Source organism: Mytilus californianus, unplaced genomic scaffold (genome assembly GCF_021869535.1).
Source record: "Mytilus californianus isolate M0D057914Y unplaced genomic scaffold, xbMytCali1.0.p SCAF_2, whole genome shotgun sequence".
NCBI classification, from domain to species: Eukaryota; Metazoa; Mollusca; class Bivalvia; order Mytilida; family Mytilidae; genus Mytilus; species Mytilus californianus.
Window position 1 is genome coordinate 25202080 of NW_026262668.1, and position 9050 is coordinate 25211129.

General features: G+C 30.4%; 1 long non-coding RNA gene across 1 annotated transcript; it reads right to left on the bottom strand.

The window, feature by feature from the left end:
• Positions 1 to 1312: 1312 nt before the first annotated feature.
• LOC127728773 (uncharacterized) lies at positions 1313 to 7615 on the bottom strand. Its single transcript, XR_007994366.1, has 4 exons — positions 7507 to 7615; positions 2870 to 2923; positions 2467 to 2622; positions 1313 to 1368 (listed from the first exon to the last, which is right to left on the bottom strand). It is a non-coding gene; the product is annotated as an uncharacterized LOC127728773 (long non-coding RNA).
• Positions 7616 to 9050: the final 1435 nt, after the last annotated feature.

Genomic DNA, 9050 nt, shown 5'->3' on the forward strand with positions numbered 1-9050 from the left:
GATCGTCTATAAAGTCAACTCGGACCGTCTATAATGACAACTCAGACAAAGTATTAAAGAGGATTTGAACACTATATATGATTACTGGATACCATATGAATTATTAATCTCTAGCTTATGAGTTACTGTTTACCTTTATTGTGCTTTTAAAATATGAACTTTATGAGATAACGCTTCGTTATTGTATGTCTTAAGTTATACCTCACGAGTTATACTTAGTGTTCAAATCATATGCAAAAATTTGAACTCACATTATACTATATTCTTTTTATTGTGTTTTGCAAATTCTTAAACATCCAAATGATATTGTCATGTAAAATATAACATTTAATGATTTATAATCATTTGTATAGTAACAAAATACCGAACTCCAAAGAAAATTTAAAACGGAAAGTGCCTTGTCAAATGGCAAAATTAAAAGCTCAAACACATCAAACGAATGGAAAACAGCTGTCATATTCCTGACTTGGTACAGGCATTTCTTTATGTAGAAAATGGTGGATGAAACCTGGTTTTAAAGCTAGCTAAACCTCTCACTTGTATGACAGTCGCATAAAATCTCATTATATTGACACCAATGTGTGAACAAAACAAACAGACATAATAGGTAAAAATGTCCGAAATAGGGGTACAGCAGTCAACATTATGTTATAATCTTAATCACTATAAAAACAAACAAATATGTCAACAAAGAAAAACAAAATAGCATATAGGCAAAGCACATAAGCAAAAGTGAAAGACAAGAATTCAAAAAATGACGATAGCACAATAACACAATGGCGGGATGTATAAGTACCGAGTCACGCCAACAGGATATTACCAAAAATGGACTAAACAGTAAAGTAAATAATTTACAATGACAAATAAAAGACTATAACACGTACTAGTGAAACCCGTCATTACAAATATTACCCAGAAAGCAATATCATTGAATATATATTTGAACCGCATCTATATATAAAATTTTGAACATCAATTTTTATTTTTTAAATATACGTAGAAAAATATTACGTATATATTTGAAAGTTTTGAACATAAATCTTATTCTTTTTTTAATATATATAGAAACATATTGCATATATATTTGTAAGTTTTGAACATAAATTTTTATTTTTGAATATGAATAGAAGAATATTGCATATATATTTGTAAGTTTTGAACATGAATTTTTCTTTAATGTTTTTTTTTTAATAGTGAAACGTTTGACGTCCCATACAAGGCAGGGAAATATTTCTTTGGATCGTTTCGTCCAATGGTGTTAACTGTATTGAATGTCAGAAAAAGAATGTTACGTCATATACATTTTTATTGAATCATTAATACCGTGGTTTTGAGGTTGTCATTTCATGCTGATCGAGTTCTAGTAACCTGAAAAAAATGTTAACCAACGGTACATTAAAACGTATACACAATAAAAAGTCGCACAGATATTTTTTGACATAATTTTAATCACATAATCACATAAAATACTCACACTCATGAGATGAAGCATTTGCTCGTGGTTTAAGTGAAAAGATGAGTATTGTTAAAAACAGGAAGATATGTACAAGTAAATATTTATTCTTCTGTTTTCTGCCATTCTAATTTCAAAGAATCATTTTAATTGAAATAAAAGCTTTGATGGATTTTTGAAACATAATTGAAACGGCAGAACGCTCCTTTTAAAGCGAAAATCATATGCATACAGCAGCCTTTCCTTAAACAATGTATTAAGCTGATGTGAAACCATAGTCTTACATTACCAGTATAAAATGATATATTGTCTAAAGACAAATGTTTCAATTAAGCGCCACAATAGATTGGACAATATAAGGAAAAGAGTAATTGCCATCGGCTAAAAACAAAAGGTATTAATATTTCTTATATTTGATAAATGTTGTTTGAAATGTGTAAGTTACTGTAGATACTATTCGATATTGATTTTTACAGCTAAGTGGCTCACAAATTAACCTGTTAGTGTCGATTAATAGGACAACTAACAGGTTAAAAATTGAAAATTGTGTCAGTCATAAATTGACAACTTGTATAGACTGGGGACGATTAAGACCTTTGAAATATTGCCAAAAAATCATGTCTATTGCTTAAGATTGTATGCTGTCGTGGAGATGTCTCTTTGGTTTTATTTTTGTCGTCGTTCGGGTGCTGTCTTACCGGCGTTTAATTATCATCGTATCTCATGCTACATGTAGAATGTGTACATGTATGCTGTTCTGCTAAGGACCTGTTGTTGCTAATGCTCTGTACTATGATTGATAGTCATGTCCAGGTTTCAGATCTGATAATAGTGATAATGAGTACTTATCAATGATTTTTTCGATTCTTTTAGCGCGTTACTATCAATATGTTCATATCTATATAAAAGTCATACTGATGTGATAGTTGTTCAAGAAATGAACAACAAATAATTGGGCAATTAATGTACATGAAATCCTAATAGACCTAATTGATTTAAATCAAAGTAAGTACTTGGAAAATTTGATGGCTTTTGATGCCTCAAGGGAAGACAACATCTTTCAGGAGAACAACAGTCTTCGTGTAGCAAATGGTCCTCAAAATACCCCTTAAAACAATAGCTTTTCGTACAAATTCCTCCACTCCTCAAACAATGAATTCCTGAATAACCTGCAACATGTAAGGCTTACACATTTAGTAAATTACTTTAACAAATCATTCAGTTTAAAAAGTGTATCTGATCGGGAAAACAAGATGTAAACGCATTTTATTTCAAAATATATAATACACGAAAGGACAAACTAAAGTTTAAAAAATATATATGGAAAGTATGTGAATGGAGGTTTTAAGAGGGAAATTATAAACCCTTATTTTTGCAAAAACAAACCATAACTCGTCAAATATCGTTTCATCTTACCTTTTGGTAAATGTTTTACTACTTATCTGTTTGTCCTTGTAACAACTTCCCCTTCTACAATTAAAACTTTTATTATTACTTGTGTAATAAAGCATATGAAAAAAATGGAACTGATTTTTTGGAGTGTAAAACATTATTTAAATTTGAGAATGAAAATGGGGAATGTGTCAAAGAGACAACAACCCGACCATAGAGCAGACAACAGCCGAAGGCCACCAATGGGTCTTCAATGCAGCGAGAAACTGCCGCACCCGGAGGCGTCCTTCAGCTGGCCCCTAAAAAAATATGTATACTAGTTCAGTGATAATGGTCGTCATACTAAACTCCAAATTATACACAAGAAACTAAAATAAAAATTTGATACAAGACTAAAAAGGCCAGAGGCTCCTGACTTGGGACAGGCGCAAAAATGCGGCGGGGTTAAACATGTTTTTTGAGATCTCAACCCTCCCCCTATACCTCTAGCCAATGTAGAAAAAACAAACGTACAACAGTACGCACAGTAAAACTCAGTTTAAGAGAAGTCTGAGTCCGATGTCAGAATAGGAAACAAAAGAAAATAAACAAAATGACAATAATACATAAATAACAACAGACTACTAGCAGTTACTGACATGCCAGCTCCAGACCTCTATTAAACTGATTGAAAGATTATGTCTTCCACTACAAACCAGTAAAAGTCTGAAATGGCCTATATTTGTACTCGACTGTACTGATTTTTACTCGACCAGTCTGAATTGGTCTGAATTTTACTCGACATTACTCGACCCAAGTCTTAACCATACTCGACTGTACTGATTTGTACTTGACCCTTACCTTTGCCATTGAAAATAGTCTGAACTATTACTCGACCAGTCTGAAACAGTCTTAACCCATTCTCGACCTGTACTCGACCTATTTTTTTCAGTCTAAACCATACTCTACCAAAGGTCTGGACAATACTCGACCAGTCTGAACCATACTTGACCAAATAACCTCTATTTTTTCAAAGTTTTAACTGTTAAAATAAATTTCTTTTTAACTGACATGACAACAGCCACAATAAAATAAATATATATTATAAAAACAGATTTTTACAGTCTTACATGATTCTCAGATTTATCGAATAGAGATAGTTAAATCAAATTATCTTATATAATAATTTAATTATATTAATTTTAAAGTTTTAGAGTTTTGTTAAAAAAAGATTTTCTTTTACCTAAAAACCACATCTATACTGAGGGTAATTAAACCTTATTAAGGTGCTTCTTGTTTGGCATGTGTTTTTTTTTTTAAATTAATTTTCCTAAATTTCTAAATAAAAACTACATAGGTTTCATGGTTACATACAAAAAATTTACAATAGTTATATAATTATCTTTTTAATGAGGTAACAAGAGCCAACAAAATCACTGAAATTGTTTAACCTTATTTTAGAAATATATCTATTATTATAATTTGGGATATATTATATACAATATATAACAAAAAGGGATAAAAATTAAGGAAATTAATTAAATTGTTCTTCTGATTAGTGGTGAAGTATAAAGTAATACCTCCTGCTTGGGGGAAAACTCATGAAAAAGATCACACCTGGTCAGAGAGTATTAAATTCTAAATAACATTCATTCAAAATTGCAACATCCTGTGAAACTTAAATCGCAAGGCCCTTTGAACTCACTAGATAAGTAATACACGAGTTTAAGAAAAATAGGGCTTTCTTTTTACCTGTAAAACACACATGTACTGAGGTAATTAAACCTTATTAAAGTGCTTCTTGTATGCCATGTCTTTAATTTTGACAAAAATTATTTAAATTTAATTGAAATAAATTTTTACTGTAACTTTGGAACACATTTCCTTTTTCAAAAGTTTATCACAGGATTACTATGGAAGTTCTATTATCATGACTATATTAAATTCTTGGTTTAACAAAACAAAGGTGTCATTTTTTAAATTTATTAAGTTGCTTTATATGCTATTTTATATATATTTAAATAAAAAAAAATGTTCACTGCATTATTAACTAAACTCAACTGACACCATAAATCTATACGAGGCTTAAGTTGATGGTAAAAATTGTCCAGTAACCATAAAATGTATCTGAAACATTCAAAACATTTTGAATAACATTGAAAATATTAGTCACAATTCAGTTTTGAGATTATTTGATCAGCTTGTTTTATTTTTATTTTAAAGGTGATATATATGTATGTATATAAGTGTTGATGAATATGGTGATGAAGTTATATTATGTTTATTGTGAAATTTTGGTTTCAATGCTATATTGAATACATTTTTAATTTCAAATTGTTGTTCAAATTTCTAGCCAGGTGAAATAGCTGTTGTTAAAAACAGTTCCTAAATTGATGAAATACAATAGATAGATACAAAAAATAGGTCTAGGTTGGTTACGACTTGGTCGAGTATGGTTCAGACTAGGTCAAGTATGGTTCAGACTAGGTCGAGCATAGTTCAGACTAGGTCGAGCATGGTTCAGACGCATATAAAATGGTTAAGTACTGGTCGAGTAAGGGTCAAGTACAAGTTCAGACTGTTAAGTATGGTTCAGACTACAGTCGAGTATTATCAAGTAAATTTCAGACCAATTCAGACTGGTCGAGTAAAAATCAGTACAGTCGAGTACAGATATAGGCCATTTAAGACTTTAACTGGTTTGTAGTGTTCATCATATGAATATCAGGCACAATCCCTCCTGTAAGGGGTTTAAATGTTTTACATCCGTTTTTAATGGTCTTTTCAATTAAGTTTATAGTTATGACTCTCTATATTACACGTCTATACAATCTCATCATTGAGAAAGAGTAGTTTTACTATTTAATTAAAAGTCCTTTGAAAAATCTGATTGGACATAATTTTGATGGGGTAATATAAAGAATTTTTGTAATGAAAATTGTAAATATGCTAAATATACTTCCTAAAATTGTGATGATATGATTAGAGCTGGTTGAAGGTAACCATATGAGCACCAATTGAGACCATTTAAGAGCAGATGTGTTCCTGTACTGTTTTTGCTTTTTGCTTTGATGAATCAAATAGTTTCAAATCATAATGCAGATATTGATATCATGCAAACGGCTTTAAATCTAATATTTTTTTCCTTTTCTAGATTTGGTCATTTCAGTATCTACAAACGAGACGATTTTTCGTTCCCTTATGCTTATTTTCCTTTTTAGCTTTTTAATATTTATTTGGTCCCTTATTACGATATGTATATTTCCAAACTCGTTCTCTATGCCTTAGTCTGTAATTACATTTTAAATTTCGCTGATATTAATCTACATATAACTGGTTAATTATAAAGTCAGGGATTTTTCTTCTACAAATTACTTAACAAATTTTCAAAATTTTTTTCATAGATACAAACATTTAGTTTGACAGTTCGGTAGTAAATATAGTAACAGTTACTGTAGAAATCTTTTTACAAGTAGGAGACATCCTGATTTTAACGGTTGAGTTGTTTATAAAACCCGTAAAGTTTGATACGATCCATGTGAACTTATTAATATAGAATAATATTCAGGATAATATAAATGTAACAATGTTAACGTTATTAGTTCATTGAATGTTGTCTCTATCGGTACTAACATTAATTTTTGTTTATGATTTAAAATATTGCTAAAATATTAAAATAGAATTCCAACAATATCTTCCAATGATTCAAAAAGCAAAACATAGATGTCTTATTACTCATATTCACTAATAATATGATTTAGCAGAAAGTTATCATGTTTAAACCACTAAAAGAGGTCATAATGTGATGATGATGGATGGCTGCCTAACGTCCAGCGGCGAGTTAATATGCATATAAAAAAGAGATCATAGTCAGATGGCTATTGTCAGTCTTGTATATGAACAAAACATAGTTGGTACTTGAGCAATGGGATTGAAGTAAATGTAATCCCATCTGCAGACTGCTTCGAATACTTTATACATCATACAATTCAAATATAGTTGATATATTACCATATCCAACTGAGAAACCAATATTAGCTCAAAAATTAAAAACTGACCATTGAAACATCAAAGGCGGTTAAAGTTGGATAAGGTCCAGACATATCTATTGGCCTGATTTACGTACAAAACAGTAAACGAAAAACAATTATGTTATACATCAACAAACGGCTACCACCAAATTACAGGCTCCTCACTTTGAACAGGCATACACAGTATGTGGCGTTCGGTTAAACATGTTTGAGAACGCGACAATTGTGCAAACATCGACGTTTTACCGCCTACATCGCAATGACGCTACGCTCATTTTGACGGGTTTTTTAATAATGTATACCGTATAACGAAGTCGGTGACTCTATTATTATTTTACATCATTAAAATAGAAATTTATGTATCAACAACATATAGTTTTTGAAGAAAAATCTACGGACTTGAATTGGAGATTTTATGATTTTAAGACAAATTCAAGAAAGTTTTTACCCGATTTTATGTGCTTTCTTTACAAATGTTCGCCTATTTTGAATGAATTCAATCAGTTATATTTTAGATAATAAAAGAGATATATGCATACTTTTTTTCGATTTTCCGAAATTCCACCAAAATCTGTGACAAAGCTCCTTTACTGTAACTTGACCTTAAAATGAAAATCGTATCACATACAATTAGTAATAGACTTAACTTACATTTTCCGCACATAACGGCGAGAAAAAAAGCAATACACATGACGTGGCTGGATTTCATTCTTTTTTCACAAACTCAAAGAGATATAATGTGTATTCGATGCACGTTGCGCTCACCCTTTGTCGCAAATGAATATATACAACTTACAATAGACATCAATAATTTATTCAAACATATGATGTAAGTCATTTGTCACACGTTTCCGGAAGCTATTTGATATTAAATGAATAAGCACATTTAGTTTACTGTAGATAGGTATAACCTTTAATGGTATTAAAATAATCGTTTTGCACCTGAACGCTTTCTGTACTTTTAAACGCTTTTCGTTTTGATTCTTGATATGACTATTTACTAATTTGGATTCGCGCCCTTAATCAAGAGAGGTATAGGGAGGTTCAGTATTATTTTCATCAGGCATCACTTTGATATCTCTTGCGTGTTTGATTGACCCAGGCTTCTATTTGTCCTTAGTTTATTATATGCTTACATATAAGGGTGATAGGCACTAACTAGGCCTTTTTTCTAAACTGTTATCAATAAAAAAAAAATTGTCGGTCTCTCTTCGACTTACATTAATGAGTTTTAATTCCTCTTATTGGTAACTTTCGTCTGTTTTGTTTCTTATTTTCATAAAGACACAATAAACACCATTAAAACAGGGGATCACATACTAAGTATGTATTACTAATCAAATGCACAAATAGGAGAAAAACAAGTGGCGTTATTGTCAAAAGAAAAAAAAGAATGATACAAATATCATTTCATGACACACTACACACAAAAAACAAATTTAGCAACACAACCATCCTTTTAAAAATAGTATTCTCAAGCAGATAAATTTATAAATTGTTGTTCTACTCTGTCATATTAACTGAAAAAAATGTTAATAAAGGTCATAATTATATTGGTCAATTATTTTCTTGGATAATTTTAAGGTAATTTAAAGTATAATTATCCACTTGTAAACGACTTTTAGTCTGAAACGGTCTTTTCGATCTGCACAGCTCTTAAAAGATCGAACAATAAATTTTAAAGGCCATTTTTAGTTTTTCAGGGTTTTTTCAGACTCATCCAATGCTTTTAATTCGGTACTGTTTAGACAATTCGATTGTAGTTAAATAAAATCAGTTCAGTCTATGTTCAAAATGTTTAGTAGTTGTAATTTACCTGTAAAGATCAACTATATAGTTACAGAATTATATGAAAAACTACTGAACAGTACTGAATAAATCGCAAATAAATCTGAAAATTGACTAAAAGACTGAACATGACTTAATAATTTATTGTTCGGACTTTCTATACGATATGGGTTTTATTTATTGTTGAATACCGTACGGCGACCTGTAGATATCCACAGCCTTGTCCTTTTGTATTGCCACCTTATTTAATATTAATAAAATTATACAATTTACCTTTTTTTTTTATTTTTTAAGCAGATGCAATTCGTATTACATACTAAATCTAGCTTACTTTTAGCCATGTAAGAAGAGGGATTATTTAAAGAAACATCTCAATGCGTTTTTATTTATAAAAAATGCACCGTAAA